The 17,693-nt window shown below is 42.1% G+C and overlaps 1 protein-coding gene and 1 long non-coding RNA gene across 4 annotated transcripts in view; one reads left to right on the top strand and one right to left on the bottom strand.

Annotated features, from left to right (window-relative positions):
* Positions 1-12,440, bottom strand: part of CNR1 (cannabinoid receptor 1) — a 24,104-nt gene extending 11,664 nt beyond the window's left edge. Inside the window, exons 1-2 of one of the 3 annotated variants that reach the window (XM_032339082.1) lie at positions 11,156-12,105; positions 9,660-9,742 (exon numbers count right to left, since the gene is read on the bottom strand). The gene's annotated coding sequence lies outside the window, so the exon portion shown is untranslated. Of the gene's footprint in view, positions 1-9,659; positions 9,743-11,155; positions 12,106-12,349 lie in introns of those variants that run through there. The other 2 variants (XM_032339083.1, XM_032339081.1) reach the window with 2 other exon arrangements.
* On the top strand, positions 10,947-17,693 carry LOC116588247. Its single transcript, XR_004284861.1, has 3 exons — positions 10,947-11,091; positions 15,568-15,768; positions 17,016-17,693. It is a non-coding gene; the product is annotated as an uncharacterized LOC116588247 (long non-coding RNA).

Below are 17,693 nucleotides of genomic sequence, written 5' to 3'. Positions count from 1 at the left end.
TAAGACATGTCCTCAGTATACACGGCAGATCTCATGGGCCAACACCATAGCTGGATAAACGATGCTTCTGCTATGGCTGAATGAGCAACTGAGTATTTTCTAAGTCTTATATAACCATCAGAGTTTTGGAATTATTAAAGTAGTTTGGTTGCCTTTTTGCATTATCTTCTATAGCAAAGAGAAGTAAAGGATTGACTTAATTATCCTGATAATTCAGGCAAAAATACATAATCCTTCTTCCTTGTATTAATGTCAGTTCCTTTTCCCATATATAAAAGAAAATTCCATTATGTAGGTAATGCTCGGTTGGCCTTAGCTTTCCATATATTTTGCACTGTGGAATAGAAGTTATTAAATGCACCATTTTCTCTGGTCTTTGTTAGTAAGAAAATATATTTCATGAAAATATATCAATTAATATTATCTAAATAGACATTAAGGCACTTATAAGGCTATATTTCTGTTCAAATTTAACTTGAAGTATGCCTAATTATTTAACATTTAAAAGCTTGTTAAAATTTAAAAGAATTTTAGGGCTTAAAAAAATGATGGCTTTAAAACTATATCAGATTAAACATTCTATGAGGTGATGATGCTGTAAGAAAAGTCTATCACAAAGGCAATGATACAAGCGAAATGATTTGTTGACTTTCATAACCAATTCCATTTCTCCATTTACCATTTAATTTTGTTCTACTGTTCTGATGCTTCCTCTTACTAAGTGTCTTTGTCTCTCTTTTTTTAAAGAGGGCTACCTTTTCTACATATCTGTAAAGAAAGTAACCAGGCATAATAGATGCAGCTTTCCCTTAAAAACTGCAAAATTTTCAACTCAATAGAAACCACAGTCCATATACAAAATACTCCATAAGCTCGTCTTTATCATGTATGTGAAGTTTGTTCATTAAAAGCCAGCCCAAAAAAACACCTGGAACCCAGGAGATAGGTTATCTGACAGTTCATTGTCAAGGAAGCAACAGTTTAAATTATGCTACATGTTGTCCAGTGGTGCAGCATCCCTTTCCGTTTCTTCCTTAATCTTTCAATGAGGGAGTACATTCTCTTTGAATCAACGAACATACAAATTAAGCTCAGTGAAAAATTAAGTCTTGTTTCTCTAGGTTCAAATCTTAGAGTGATAGAATGTTTTGGGTGATTAAATAAATGCACAATAGAGAAGATTCCAATTCCCCAATAATGTAATAAGAAACATTAGATTGTTTATGTGATAAGAATATAAATTATTTTTTAAATATTTACATGCATTAGGTGCTATCATGATCCCCCTTCTACATAGGAGCAAACTGAGGCTTGGAGTAGTAAAATAACTCTAGGTCTCTCTCTAACTAGAGGAGCAGAACTAGAACTCAACCCAGGGCTGAGTAATTCAAAGTTAACTGCTCTTAGTTAGCTTTGAGGTCCAGAAACTACATAAGACCCTTTTCTTGGTTTCTAAGGGGGAAGAATTGATTTGGGGGAAAGGATGTAATAAACAGTAGCTGATCGTTTTACATAGCAAACGACTAAAATCTGAAGGAAAGATCTGTTGACAGCAAAAAGACTGCCCATAGTGCTTGCAAAACATCCTTGCCTTGTGGTCTTCAGGGACAAAGTATGATAATTAACTATAAACTATATTTCCTAATCCTGGATTAGCACTTTATTTTCAGCGACTGCTGGCAAATAATAAAAAAAATCTAACTTGTCTTTGTCACCATTTTTTAAAATTAGATTTTCCCCCTTCATTTAGTCAATTATAAGGACTGTGGACAGTAATGACAGTTTCCACAATACCAGCAGGGAAAGGAGAGGACACCTTGTTTAGGGCTGAATGGGGCATGATGGTTGTTAGTAAACAAAAGCTCGAAGCTTTCATTCCCATATGGAGAAATTCAAACTCAACTTGAAATCACTCAGTTTCCCACCATGAGCAGTGTGGGGTTTTGCTGGGCCCAGACAGAAGATGACTCTTTGAGGCCCGCTCCTAAGATGCTCGCTGGAATCAAGGCTAAGAAATTCTGTAAACCTTTGTAAGGCTCCAACAAGGGAGTGCTTGTGACAGATTCCTGGTCCCCAAACAGCACAAAGCTGTGTCCCCGACAGCCATGTAGCTGATGGATACAAAGTTATATGCCCTCATCTGCATCATGTATCACATTTTCATTGAGCACATACTCTGTGCCTAGCACTGTAGACATGAAATACACATCCACGTATTACCCCTGTGTAAGGGGGGAGACAGGGAAGCAAGAGAAATGATTTTCCCTCTCCCCTGACTTTGTCCAATAAAGGCCACCCATCTGTCCTTCTCCTCCCACAGATGACAGAATAGAATCGGATATGAAAACATGTCATAGGCCTACCATATTGTATCACCCAATGGTATGGGGTGCATAGCCCAGTAATTGGGTTGTGTAACCCCCTTCCTACAGATGCTTTGAGTTTTTCTCCCTGGAGAGAGAATGGGCACTGCTGACTCACCCTGTGTCAGTCTTTCTTGTGTCGAAACCCTTCAAATCGTGAACACCTTGAGAGGAGAGACCTGTCTTATAAGCCTCACGTGTCCTCTGCCAGGCACAGTGTCCGGTCCGGGGTAGGTACTCAATATCTGGTTACTAAACAGATGTAGGTGTTCGTCAGCGACGTGGCAGATCTATCTTAGCTAAAAGGCGTCTAACTGTCGATTGTTTTCCTTGGCATAAAGTCCGTCAGTTATAAGGGAATTAAAACGGAGTTTTGGTCTCATACAAACATCCACCTGAAGAAAAAAAACAAAAAACAAAAACAACTGCCCCAATAAAAAGGCATCAACAATTCTTCATGCCAGGACCTTTTATCTCATCATTAACCGGTAGTTATATCGATGGCAAGTGGAAGCCTGAGGCAAAGATTAGAAATAACTTTTTATTCCAATCATTGCGGAACCTAGGTGTGTGTTATAAACCTCACTGTTTTGGCACACAGCAATGGTAAACAAAGAGATTTTTGTGACACGCACAGTCTTGAATGAATCCTGATTACAGGCTGTTGATAGACCTTTAAAGACGATCTATGAGGTTGTGATTATAATGAAGTTTTTCCTTCCCTCGAATGCCTGTTATTATGCAGTAATCTTTCCCAAAGGGGTTTCTCCACGTGCAAGTGTGTTTTCAAAACCACTTGTCAAGAGAAGTTATGTGAAAATTCAACCACTAGATGGAGTGGCTTTTATAAGCCCTCAGGAATCAATTTGTTATTCTATTCAGTGGACATAGTTCTTGCTTTGGTTGAGCAACTTCTCCTCCTGCTACAGCATTTTATGTATTTTACAACCAAATTAATTAAAACATAAATAAGAAAATATGTTATGGAGGGTTAAAATGGGTTATTATTACTGCCTACAAAAACTACATTTTTAATTGCTTTTCTGGGGCAAAGGGGCATGGAGAAAATTTAATATATTGATAAAATTAATTGTGAATATTTGGAAGTCTGCCTCAAGAAAGTAATTAAGGATGAGTAAAGGAAAGTAGTTCTACTGGAAACAAATAGTATGTTTATGCCAAGAGATGCTAAAAGTGAGATGGGAATATCTCAGGAGCCCAAAATCAATTCTAATAACAAACCCAACTCATTTCTATTTTATGAAACATTTGGCTTTTTGATTTTCAAATATGAAATCACCAACCCAGGCCATAGTTCTGGGATGAAAAAGAATGGAAAATTATTTATCATTACAGGGGTTACAATGGAATATTTCACAAATGCATATTTGTCCAGACACTCATACAAATTGAGGACATGGTAGCTTTCTAAATAATTCCTTTTCCTTCCTATCATCTTCTCACTGGAATAATTTTAAGAAATTTTTTATTGTTTAAATCCAGATTCCCTTCAAACATGATTTTATAAATTAGGTACTTATGTGCCATCCACTTTAGCTGAAATTAAAAAAAAAAAATTTAGTGTGTACTGACATGCAAGATACAAACATAAAAATATGCTTTCAAGATGCAAATAATTATATACAAACAGAACTGGAGGAAGTAGGTTTCACTAGAGATGAAACATGTGCTTTGGAAATGTAGTTTCAATTAAGACGGAAGTGTGCAATTGGATGTAAGGATAGGATTTGATGTCGCTGAAACCATGAGGTGGTTCTGTTGTACTCTTTCAAGGTCAAACCCTCCCCAGGATTTGTGTGGTGCAATTTCGTGCTTATGAACCGAGCTGAGGAACTGCGAATATTCAGCAACAGTGATGTGAAGATGAAGAATTAGGAAATAAGATGGGTGAGAACAGGCTGGACATCCAGGGTACACACACCTCAAAGAACAGTCTGAGACATCCCACAGTGGTCTGTGAGCGCATGCAGAGTGATTTTATAGGCCAGTGGTTCCCGAACAGTAGTATCAGCATTACCTGGGAACTTAAAAAACTGCAAATTCTCAGGTTCACCTCGGACCTATGGAGTCAGAAACAGTGGGGTTTGGGGAACAGATGTGTTGTTAGAAGTCCCTCCAGGAGATTCTAACACACTCTGAAGTTTATGGAGACCTATGAGAAAGACTAAATGCTTGAGGGGGCAGATAAAAATGAACCTTTAGGAACTGAGGATAAGAAGAAAGAATATTCTGTGAGTGTAGGTTGAAATGGATGGCTAAGGGAGCCCGCTGATGGTAAAGAAGTTTCCCAGAGAAGATGTTTAAAACCAAGGCATTTCTATGGGACTGAAATAGAATTCTGTGGTCTAGCCTGAAAAGAAACATAACCTAACGAGTGGGAACCTCTCAAGGAACCTCTCAACGGTCTACAATTCCGGGCTTCTCTGCACTTTTTCAGGAAACTTACTGTTATATTTTTGACCAACAGAGAAAAGTGGCTTCAAGATACAATATGTACTTACCCAGCATGCAGACATAAATTAAGAACTCCACACACCATTTTCTCCTAACTCTATTTACAAGGTCTATGCAAAGCTCTCTAGGTCTGCTAGCCATTTCTTTCCGTTCCACTGTGAAAGAACCCATGATGACTGAGAATAAAAGAACGGGAAACCAGGAATGGTAGTTAACATTCAGCTTATTTTTTTAAACTAGATATGTTTCTGTTTCTGTTCATCTCTTCCTCAAACTGTAAAACAATGTGTCACAGGAGAGACACCCAGAAAACAACAAACTAAAATGGAAATTTTGCAGTAGGCCCAAGAAATGCAGATCTGCAGCAAATTAACTTACAGAATTAAATTATGCAACCTATTACTGCTTATAGTTGGCATATAGCTTGCAAAAATATCTAAACGTTATAAATACATGGAAATGGATCCCCAAATACTTAAATGTATGACTTTGGGCAGAGTGTTTCCTTTCTAATTATTTCATCAATAAAAATGGATCTTAGATTACTCATACTTCACTTCCTCCGCTGAGGACTACAATCATCCAAAGGTTTTCCCTTTTCTGGTTGTTGTTTGTAAGAACTTTGCTGGAACTCCCAAAACTAGTTGTCTGTCTTCTAGAGTCAAATTACCACATGGGCAAAGACACCGAACTCTCTGGACGATCTTTTGCTTACTTTGGTTATATATTAAATTGTTTAGCTTTCCTTCTTCTCCACATGTATCCTGCTTGCTCACCACAATTGTACAAATGCTAGAGAAAACATTTACATATTCTGGTAGCAGTGCATTGAAATGAGTTGGAAATCTGGTCCATTTCAAAAGCCACACGGGAATAAACCAAAATACACAGACCATAGTGGCATTAAATAAAGTCTCTTTTCTAACGAATAAATCAGGTTGATTACTTTTAAATATAGCTGAGTTAAAAGCAAACAAGATGGACAAAAGCATACTGCTTATGGCATTGGTTCGCTTGCTATATTAGCCTCTTGGCCAACAGAAATCAATGTTATAAAATTTCCTAGACGAATATCCAGGAGAAATTTGTCTTTTAAAAAGCACGCTGGAATTTATCACCAATTTAAATGTAAAACTCCTTGCAACTTAATTCGATTTATAGAACTCATAGTCCAATTTTCTTCTCTAAATAGATGGTCTAAAAGAACAGATGAAGAAATAATGAGGAAAAAAGGGAACCCTCCCATTTAAACATAAACTTTGAAAAACATTATTTCCTAATTATATTTTATTTTAATTATATTTAAATATACTACTGACATACACAGTTTGTGAAAGCATTTGCCAGTATATTCAACTACCACAACAGATTGCCTGGCACATCTTTGAAAAATGCCTCTGCTTTTCTTTAAAAAGCAATAGCATGGAATTTGCTAGTAGGAATTAAAAAAATAGATATTACATTGTCAAATTTAGGAAACTATACTGCACTTTATCTCTAAAGTAAAAAACAAATTTTAAATGCTTTTCGGAGTAGATAATGATGGTAAAGAATCAAGCCAAAGATATCAAATTTCTACTCAATAAATCCAAACTCTACCCAATTAAGAATCCAAACTCAAGGGGAAAAAATAAGAATTAGATAATAAAATATTGTGCTCTTAGGAAAAATTATTTGCTGTCTGTGTTAGGAGAAAAGGGAACTTAAATCCCTTGTTAGATTACAAAAATGCAAAATCTACCTTAGGAAACTCATTCAAAACTACAGAATATAATGCAATAGCACAATAAGTTAAAAAAAAAAAAAGATTTAGCTAAGAAATATTGATTCCCATCTAACCAGTCTCAACTCACATATTCAAAAACAAAAGAAAACAAAACAAACAAAGCAAAATTTTGAAAGCTTTCCTAAAGTGCAGGTGTGAAAATTTCTCCAGCTGGGGCTGCACCAGAATTTATAGTATTTCAGAACAACTGCTCTGGCTCTGCCAGGCCCATTTGCTCAGGTTTCGTGAGTAAACAATTCTTCCTTCGAAAACCCATACAAACAAAACAATGAACCTCGTGCTCACTAAATTATGAAATTAACCTGTCCGAATGAAACTTTAAATTAGAGGATATCCAGACGTTATTTGTTAATAATCCATACGGAAAATACTTCAAATATATGGAAAATATCAACAAAAACTGGCTCAAGAAGGTATTTGTAATGGCAACTGTGCTAGAAAAACTATTATAATGAAATGTACTTTACTTTCCATGAGGCACCCGTGCAGTGAAGAAATATGACCCAGGAAAGCTTTTAGTAAACATTTTCTGTTAAGAAGTAGAGGTAATCACAGATTACTTTATGTAATGGCTTTGACCTATTATCACTGATAGGTCATAAACATACTATTATCCATTGAGGCCTGTTTAAGATAGGAGTTTCTCTAACATCAAACTATTTGAGTAGTACCAAGAGAGGCACTGGAAAACCTCTAAAAACAACCTTTCCTCTCCCTCCTCACCTATTTCCTGTAGTTTAAACTTATTTGTGATGACACTATAATGTGCTGTATATTACAAATACACTGATATTAATATGCATTCTATGATATAATCTTGTATTTTTTTTCTCCCAACTTCCTTTCCAAAAATAATAAACAACTAGTAGGACCGGTGAGAACTGTATTAAACACATCAATCAGTGTTGATGAGAAAAGTATAATCAAAGGTAGTTATGCCCATCCTGGCATCTTTGTAAGATTCTTAGAACACCTGAGATGGGAAAAGATCTCTGCTACCCTAGAGAATCAGAACAGACTTCTTTGATGCAAGGTGGATACTTCTTTTGCCTTGAGTCTTCTGTGTCCAGCTGTATAGCTGCCTTGAATTTGGACATTTTCCCAAATTTATAGTATTTATTTAAAATATGAATTATATATTCAGATATATAAAGACAATGGGTCTAAATTTTTATGTCAGGCATGATACACACCTATGAAAAAGTTTGTTCATATATATGTATACGAGTGTGTTCATACATCCCAATCATCTAAAATTATGCGGGATATAATTTGATGTTATATATTTTTCCGGATAACATTTACTCTTTCTTTTAGTCTAAAACATATCTGGGAGAAATCTGAGTTGACCTGTAATATGTAATTGTTAAACCCAATCTAATCTAAGAAGATACAGATCAGTGAATTAAATAATTATCAAAAACATTAAGTAACAATTCAGTGGCAAAGTGTAGTTATCCCCCAAAACCTCAGAAACGGCATTCATGCAGTTATAATAGAAAGTGAACATTGCTATAAGAAAAGAATTAAGAAAGCGCTGGAGATGGGGTGTATGAAGTTAAAATTTTGCCAATACAAAGTGTATCAATTGGTTTTGATTTCCTCTTATTCTTTAGGTTCTCTACCAAATCTTCAATCAAGAAAAGAAAAACCAGCAGAGCTTGTAGTCCCTCAAAATAAAGATATGCAATATGTAAACTTGGCCCCAGCAGTTTTTCAAACAATGTTAGGTCCAGGTCTTTTCAGAGGCAAAAGCAGAATTATAAATAATTTAAACCCAAAGGCTGGTTTCCCTCTAACTCATTTGTCAGTTCAATTAGAAAATGATGAATACAAAAACAGAAGAGACAGATTACACTGAAGACACAGCATCCTTTTTTTTTTTTTGCAGGAATGAAAGCTCTCATCTGTGTTCTTCAGGCAACTGAGCTAACATAATTACCCCCAAGAAAAACAGTCAGCAACCTCAAGGACAGGCTCCATCTGACTAACCAAATTCAAGACGCTATCACTAAATCTCGTTTTACTCATCACGTGTTGTTAGGTATCTCCAGATTCAATTTATTACTTTTTTTTTTTCTTTTGCAGCATTCCTGGAGAGCTAATTATGGGAAATAATCACTTTTCTTATTAGGCCAACTGTTTTCTGGGAAGAAACATTTGGTAAGCGTGGTGAACTACCAACAGCTATTCTAAGTTCTGTTTCATCATACTTTATTCTTCAACAGCCAAGTATTTCAATTCTACTTCCAAACACTAACATGCGAGACAACCAAGGAGCCTGTCTCAATTTCCTGGTAGTTCATGTTAATCCTGAGTCAAAGCAAAGAAGAATGTCATAATATTGTTTTGAAAGAGTTTTTCAGGCTTTGCCTTAGTAATTAATAAGCTGAGACTGCATACTAAATACTTATCACCACAATCAATGGGGCTGCTTCCTTCTTGAGAAAAGAGGTAGGACTGAATCAAAGAGTTTTCTTTTGGAATAGACTGTAATATGCCACAGATAGAGTGGTTCTTCCAGAGAATTTCATTCCCAGCAGTTTCATCTTGTTAACATTTAACAATTTCACTATTTTAACATTTTGAAATGCCAAAAAGAACACACTGATCCTGCAGCTAGGCTTATTAGAGAGGCACGATCTCACAGGCGACAGGGAGGCACAGAGTCCACTGGGAAAGGGGTAACAGAAAAGACAGAAAACAGTGGATAACAAACAAAGCCAAGCACTACTCCAACGTGAAATCAGATTTGCAACAAAATGTAAAACTTTACATGCCACACTAAATAACATCATCTGTTTTTTTAAGGGACCAGGAATAACATTCTTTTCATAGGCATCTATATCGAAGCTATCTATTGAAATTGGGGGGCGTGAATATCTAATTTGCCTTCCTAACAATGAGTGTGCAAGCATAGTAATTTTATTTTTGAAAGGTCAGAACTGAGCATTTCCCCCCTGGGGCCTCACGTTACCCCCACAGAGACTTAGGAACACAATGAGACCTTTCCCCATCAGACACTTGATACGTACCTCAGCCAGGATTGCTCCTTGCCTGGAGTGGGAGACATCTTTGGAACAAAAAGAATCTGTTCACAGTAAGTTCTGTTGGTAACCTAAAATGGATTAGTTTTTAAAAACCACGTCCATCCTCTTGCCTCTTGCCCAACTACAGCAACTGCTATCGTGCCTACAAGTAACCGCTTGCAGTATGCAACATTTAACAATCTGGAGCCTCATGGATGCTGTTCATGTATGGATATAATCAGAATATTATTTGTCTCACTTAAGAAACTATGCGTGGCCTTTTATTTTGATAAAATTGCTTTTAACTGAGTTAGAGATGGTGGGAGGGAGAAGGAGTATCAGGGGAGAAAAGGGACAGAGAAAAATCAATCAGAATATCTTCCCTTGCAAACTGTCAGTAGGGTGGGATTAGAAAAGCAACACTTTAAATCAGACAAAGTCCTATGGGAACCTTAAAGGTTAGTTGCTCTGAGCTTCTCAATATTCTGCAAAATAGATGGATGGCAGTGGTCACCCCACTGATACTCAATGTTTACTGAGTTTACGCTAAGAAATTGCATTTCCCCCATGGTTGAAACGATATTAACTTGGTAATAAAAAACGAGGAGAAGTTATGGGACCCACAGAGATATCTTTCAACACCTTTAAAACCAGTAAATCTGTTGTAATCTCTTATTAAATGCCCAAGGATGCTTAATGTATCAAGAAGCAACAACAAAGACAAGAATGGCACTTAATTTGAAGGGAAATGAAGATGAGAGGCAAAATGATGAACAGATTACCATTTTTTTCTCATTTGTTCAATTTAAAACTAAAATTAGAAGCATGCATGTTGCTTTCAAACTTCCAAAGGACCAAATGACAGTTTCCCCTGTCTGTCACTGCCAACATCTCCACTGGAGAGGCGATCCATTTATGATTGTGAGCCTTACCGAGAAATGTCTTTCAAAAACACAGCAACTTTTTTCATCTAGTGGCTTCTTTGGGGTTAAATGGTTCCATCAACATTTAAATTTAGATGTTAAAGGTACGTTTACTTTTCCTTAAAAAGAGTGGCTCCTGCAGCTATTTTTCTACACCAAAAGTTTATTATCTGACATACATTTCTTTATATGACATTTAATATTTTAGGCAGTTTCTAGGTTTGGTGCAGAGATCGATGTATTTGGAAACACTTAGTTGCTGATACGGTTTATAGACATTCAGCACCAAGTCAAGCGCCTATTTTTTCAAACATGCACAATTAAACGTTTCCTACAAACACACATCAGTGTACACAGAGGTGCACACATATTCAATAAGTAGTAAATGGTAGAAAGCTCCAGAAGTAGCCCAGACCACAGTTTAAAAGCCGGGGCTGTACAGCTAAGTAAACATCGACGCACGATTCGCTCACACGGAATAAGAACTCCACGAAGGACACTTGGGGACTACACTGGTCAGTACCCGAGGGGGCGGGAGGCGGAAAAAGTATTTCCAAACGCAACCCTGCCAGGTCTTACCCTTCGCATCCCCCGGTCCTCGGGGAGAAGCTCCCTCGGCACCTCTCGCCCAGCGCAGGGGCTGCTGCTCTGCTAGAACGAAACGTTCCTCCCGACTCTACGGAGCTCTGCGGGAGCCGAGGCGCCCCGCCCGGGCCAGGGGAAGGCACTGGCGCCGCCGGAGCCAAGAAGAGGCGGAGGCGGAAAAGAAGTGCAGAAGGAAGGGGTGGCCGAGGGAGTAGCCGGAGGGAGGCGGCGCCGGCGCGGGGATGCGGGCGAGGCGGGGTGGGGTGGGGTGGAGCGGGGTGTGCCTCCGTCGGTCGGTCAGTAAGTCAGTCGGTCCACGCTGCCCGCGCGCCGGCGTCCCCTGCCTCGAGCGCCCGCCCGCCCGCGACAGCGACAGCGACTGGCGACCCCTCCTCTCCCGCCGCCCGCGAGCCTCGCCCCTTCCCCGGGCTCTTCAGTGGGTCCTCCCGCTCGCCCAGCCTGGCTCGGCGTGGGGCCGCAGGTCTCCGCCAGCACTGACGCCCGTCGCCTCGCCACGCTCGTGCGGTCCCTGCCTCTTCCTCCGCTGGCGCTCTGTCTCTGGCTCCCTCTCGCTCCAGTCCCATTTATGAAGCACGGTCCCATCACGTGTTAATGAGCCTTTGTCCTGCCCTGGCAGCGGCGGCGGCACAGACCCCACCGAGGGAACTGCGCGGGGAGGGACCCGCGCACCGCGCAGCGCTGTACCCGTGGCTCCAAACTTTGCAGGCGCGGGGCACCTGCCGTGGCGCCGGCCCTGGGGCCGGAGGGGACAAGCCTCTCCGGCCCGCGTCACCTACTTCTCTTCCTCCTCCTCCTCCTTCTTCTGCGCCGCCGCCGCCGCGGTCCCGGGGGCTCCCACTGCCAGGACCTGGCTCTCCTCCCGGATACCCTCACACCCCGGCCGAGCCAAGAAGGGGCTCGTGCCTGCACCGCCCCCGACCTCGGGGCCATTAATCACGCGCGCCCCGGCTGCGAGCAGCGCCAACACCTTGCGCGGGGGTCACGTCTGGGGCAGCCGGAAGGGCTAGGGGAGCAGGAGGCGAGAGTCCGGGGAGCCCCGGGCCAGGGGTGCGGCCACAGGCCGTTCAGCTCGCCCCAAATCGCCCCCGCGGTGGGCAATAGTGAGCCAGGCCCGGGGGCGGGCGAAGCATTGGGACCGCGCTGCGCAGCCCCTGAGCAGTTTGCTACCTGGCGGTGGCCACGCAACCACCTGTCCTCCGCCCTCGGGGCACCGGCTGGCTTTGCGCTGGGAGCATTCTCCAGCCCCCGCCGCCCCCGTCGCCCCCGCCCGGCGCGGACCACTGGGGCGCGCCCCACCCGCACAGTTGGGCTCCGTAGGCGGCTGGTTCTGCGCCTCCCTGGCCGGCGCGCCCCCTCCCCAGCCGCTGGGGGTCCCGGCTCCCCGTCCCTCCCGCACGAGGAGGACGCCCCCCTGCAGGGCCGGGCCGGAGGCGCACGGGGGCTCCGGGACAGCCGCCGCTGGCGCCTGGGGAACCGCGGTGCGCCCGGTGGCCGCGACAGGAATTAGGGTACATGCTTGTTAATTGGTTCCACTATCAGCCGCCGTCTGCCTCCCGTGTGCACGGATCAAACCTTAATTGGTCTTTACATTTATCATGGTGAATTGCGAACCTACAAACAAGCCCGAGTCGCTGGTTCAGCAGAAAAGGCGCTCCCCCTCCCTCCGGGGCCCAGGCAGAGTTGTGGCGGCGGCGCTGGTGGTTGATTAGACATCTTTATCTCTCGTGAGTTGGGTCGAGGGAGAACTGCACGGTTTCCACCTGATGGAGGGAGCCACGTCACTCTGCCCCCCAAGAACCCTGCCGAAGGCACTTGGTTCGCTTCCCAGCCCTCCTCTCCGTGGTTGCCACAGCGTTCATTTTATGATACCTCTCCAGTGATCTAGCAAATTCCGCCCCAGTCCTCATTCCGGACGCCCTTGGGTAGTGACCTCCACATTCCTCTCGCCCCAGGCCAGAGCCCAGCAGCATTTATAACATCTGGACCCATATTTGGCCTACAGGAGAGAATCCGAAAAAGCCAGCCTCTGAAGGAAGAGGGGAAACTGTTGGGGAGGAAGCTGGAGGGTGGCGAGTCCAGAACCCTGGAAGCAGTGAGTGCCTTTTGGCGTCAGGCCAGTCGTAGACAGGTTTCCTGCGGAGTGCTAGTTCAGTCTTCGAAAATCTTCCCAGATTGCTTTAGGTTAAAAGAAGTGTTTCCCATTTACCCCATCAGAGAAATAGCCATTTAAGAACCCACAACTGAAATGATCGTTTTCTACTAGGTAGGTAGATGGGATAGGGTATAAACGAAGATCTGACTGACCCACCAATAGATGAAGGAATAACTGACAGGTGGGTAGATGTGGGATGAGTGTTGGGCATTAACCCCAGTGCCTGGTACCCGCTCTACACACAGCAGAGGAAGGCATCTTCAGGCCTACCTCCACGGGGGAGACAGTGTCATCTAATGATGTAAAAGGCTGGTAGGGAGGCTTCAACATCTGTTGCTTTGGTTTTCTTTTAGGGGTCATGGATTCTAGATTTCTACCTTCACCTACACCCTTCGCAGGAGGACATAGGCACAGTTTTGCCCTCCTTGTGACCCCCCAGACTCTAATTTCCCAACTGAGTTGGTGACTTGACACCAACTTCAAAGTGTTGCCACTTCCCATGTAGCCCAGATTCAAGTGATTGCATCTAAAGAAAGGATTTAAGCAGGTCTTCTTGCTGGGATGAGCACCTCTTTCAGGTGACAGGAAAACTGGAGAGCTCATGGAAGGCTTTCCAGCAACAGGATTTCACATGGGCACAACCATTCTTCACCGTGGGCTGGTCATCTGTTCTCTTGGGGTGGCCCATGGGTTTAGGACCCCTCGCGTCCCCAATTCTGACATACCCCACGGGTAACCCTGATAGGACATTCCCCCACTCATCAACCTAAATCTTGGTGTTCAATATCAGATCTAAAGGTGAACACCGTTTGCAGCCTACAAAAGGTACTCCATGGAAACACCATATCTCAACCCATTCACACCAACTTCTGCTTTTTCACAAAGAGGAGCAATCTAATTACCTTAAGGGTCTCTGAGTCATCCTGAATCTCTTTGGGTTGATGGTAGATTTTTAAATTTTTTTTCACCGAATTCTACAAAATTCCAAGCAGAAACCTGGGATCCAAATAGCTTGAAGTCTATTTGTTGAGTGACGGGCTGAAGTGACCTGTGGACAGAGTCAATCATTAAGAGTCTAATCAAATAGTGACTCCAGCAGCTATAACTATTTCGCCTGTGATTCTGTTGTTGTTCAGGCTGGGCGAAGGCTGGAGCCTGACAGCTGGTGAATTGTACTGACTTTCCATTTAGAGCTCAAGGATAATGCTCAGTAATGGAGTCAAAATTTGACTTGTGACCTGGCATTTTATCACCACATGTGAAAGCTTTGTTGAAACTGAGAGAGTTATTTTGTTGTTTGAAAAATGCAGTTCTTGTGGGCATGCTTGAACATGTTTAAAATTTAAAGTCTGTCCTGGACCCATCAGGATGTTAGATGCCCCCCCGCCCCCACCAACCCCACTCCCCAGTCAAAAGGCTGATACACTTTTCCTTCCGAGCTGGAAGAAGAGCAGACAGCAAACAGCGTGAAAGCAAGATGCTTTTTAGTGCCTCAGAGTTCACCCAGTGCAAGGATCACCTCTAGATGGGTGGAAATGACAGTCTCCCTACGTGGTTGGCCAGTCACTATAGTCCTGAGAAAGTCAGCAAGAGTGACAAATGCAAGCTGTCAGCATCCCTATTAGGAATGTTATGTGGAGGGCACACATACATTCAACACAAGACATTGGATGGTTCCTGGTCATCACCACCTAGGTTGAATTTGAACCCATGACTGTCTGGGGACCGAGTATGGCAGTCCTTTATCAGGCTTCGCTGGTCCCTGCACTGCTACATGGGAGGCTGTCTCGTTTTCTAGTTCTTTATCCTTTTAAAATTAGAACAGGGCTATGATGAGCCAATTTACTGCCGTTCTGTGTAATTTAGGTTATTCACTCAGTGAAATGTAGAGGGTGAGAGCACAGTTAAGGCTGCGTATTTCAACTTCAAAGAAAGATCTCAATTTATTTCTGCCAAAATGTTAATAATTTTACTGGACACAGAACATTAGAGAAGCATGTCCTGCTTCCCTGAGATAGCTGTGGATCCTCAGGGAGCTGTGCTTCGAGGTTTCTTCTTTTCTTACCTATGGTTGGCCTTGCCCCTCTCCCCCACTCCCCACAGGAGCGGTCTTTTGGGACTGATGCGTAATGATTCCCTGGTTTGGGAACTGATGAGCAAAAACATCACTCCCTCTCAGAGTTTTGAAAGCTCTATCCAAGTTTGACCCTCGTGTTCTCTTTGGTATTTTCAGTGTGACGCTCACACTGCAGGACTGGAATGCTCGCTGATTAAAGACATTTTGGGGAATGATATTATGACTGCACGATTTCATTCTAATTCGGAGCATTGCTGTAGAGTTTCGACAGCTATTATTGGCTCTCCTTTGAAGCATTAAAGCATTTTGTTTTTCTGTGCTGGATGGGAATTTGCTTCCTCACTCCCAGTCTAAAGGGTAAGTGTCAGCAAGCCTCAGACAGACGCGGCTGGGGCTCTGTCATCCCATGCTTGAGATGGGAAATGTTTGCTCGCAACATGCTCTGCCAGTGATGCAGGTAACCCAAAGAATGTCCTGCACCACTTTTGCGTGTTTCGCAAGAGCTACAAGCCGGAGATGGAAAATGACATTCTTTGTAACTCCACTATCAAAAAAGCAAGAAAGAAAGAAAGAAAGAAAATGAAATCTGGTCTAGGCGGAGAAGGGGTTTGCCAGGGTAAGAAATGAATAGGTGAGGAAGGAGGAAGGGCTTCCTCGACCTTGGGGGACAGGGCGTTAAATCAGGCACAAAGAACTCACTGCTGCTTCTCCCCATATAACTAAACACATGCTCATTAGGGCGGTTTTTTTTCACCTTCTCACCTTCTTTCATTAAACCCCACTCTTTAACAGCCCAGCTGAGCAGCAGCAAAGAAGGCTGAGAAATGACAGGAAGGCATTTTCCCTTTGTTCATATGTTTTGTTTTGTTTTTCATCACCAAGCAGAGGATCCGTAATGAGGAGACAGATCATCCTTTCACATCAAACCATATGAGGAGTATGTGCTAACCAATAATAAACAAACACATAGTACAAATAAAGAGAGTGAGGAAACAGGTTAATAAAGCTTTTGTTCCTCCCCTGATTAAACTCTTGCAAAATAACGATCAAAACTTCATAATTAAAAAGGCTACAAACATTCCATGTCTAAATATTTCACTTCTTTGAAAAATCGGGCAAGCAGCAGTATGAGAATGTCAAAATATGGCAAATAATGAAAAAAAAAATAGTACGAAAAGACAGGTACTTCTTAAATAGTCACTTGGCCTGCCTTCTGAGTGAATTCTCTTCCTGGCATCTTTCCTGGTTTTCTCAACTTCAGGTGGGAGCTTAAAAAGGAAAATATCTACCCGTCTCTGGTTGTAAGGATTCAAAGCCATCATAAACGTAAAACTTCCAGCCTGGTGCCTGGAACTTCCACCCTCTGTAATTGAGAGTTGTTTTTCTTTCTCCCGCCACGACTGCTACATTATAGCTGTGTCTGCAGAAAATATCTGGAGAGGATGGCAGTATGGCAAGAGGATCTTTCATTCTTAAAGGGGAGGGGGGTGACTGATTTGTAAACACAGTGCGCACGTTTTGCTGGTTTCTTGGGGGCTCAGCTGTGACTTCTTTGCTGTGGCTCCCATTCTAAACAGATGCCGTCGATTATCTGCTTTACACAGGGGTCTGGATGTACTGATACCTTGAGAAGTCCGCATTATCTACTCCCTGCAGTTCACCAGCTTTTCCTTGAAATGCAGCTGCCAGTAAAAATGAGAATTGGCAAAAGCCAATGGGGTACGTGATTAGTCTGTGGGTTTGTTGTCTTATCTGTTGTATCCAAAACATGTTAAAGAAACAACTACAGCTCAGACTTTATTGTTTCAGCAGCATGGAAGGATTGAGAGTATCACATTGCTTTTGAATTTTTGTTTAAAAAATTATCAGTTTAGACAGGTCATGAGATTTGGGAGCAAAACGCCAGCTAAGGAACCGATGACACAGGCTGTAACTTATCATTTCTAGACCTCACTTTTATATTCTGTGAGATGGGAATAATACTAATCTGTCTTTTTTTTTTTTTTAATACAGTCTTTGAGCCTTTCTAAAAATGTAACAAAGGTAGAAATGCATTGGAAAGCTTCAAGAAAAAATTGGCGAAGGATTTTATTACCATTAATAATTTATCTGGTGTAATAGTCCACTGATTTCTCAGTTGTATCAAATTACATGGAATATTTTAAATATTCTGCTCATTTCAAGAGAAATAAATAAAGAAAGAAAAAAAGAATGAATTTTAGAGCTTTGAAGACACTGACTTTGTATCCAAGGCCCAGGGAAGAACATGAGGGTGCTAACAA

Source organism: Mustela erminea, chromosome 4, assembly GCF_009829155.1.
Source record: "Mustela erminea isolate mMusErm1 chromosome 4, mMusErm1.Pri, whole genome shotgun sequence".
Taxonomy (NCBI): domain Eukaryota; kingdom Metazoa; phylum Chordata; class Mammalia; order Carnivora; family Mustelidae; genus Mustela; species Mustela erminea.
Note: the sequence above shows the minus strand (reverse complement) of the source record. Positions and strands in the feature narration are given on the sequence as shown.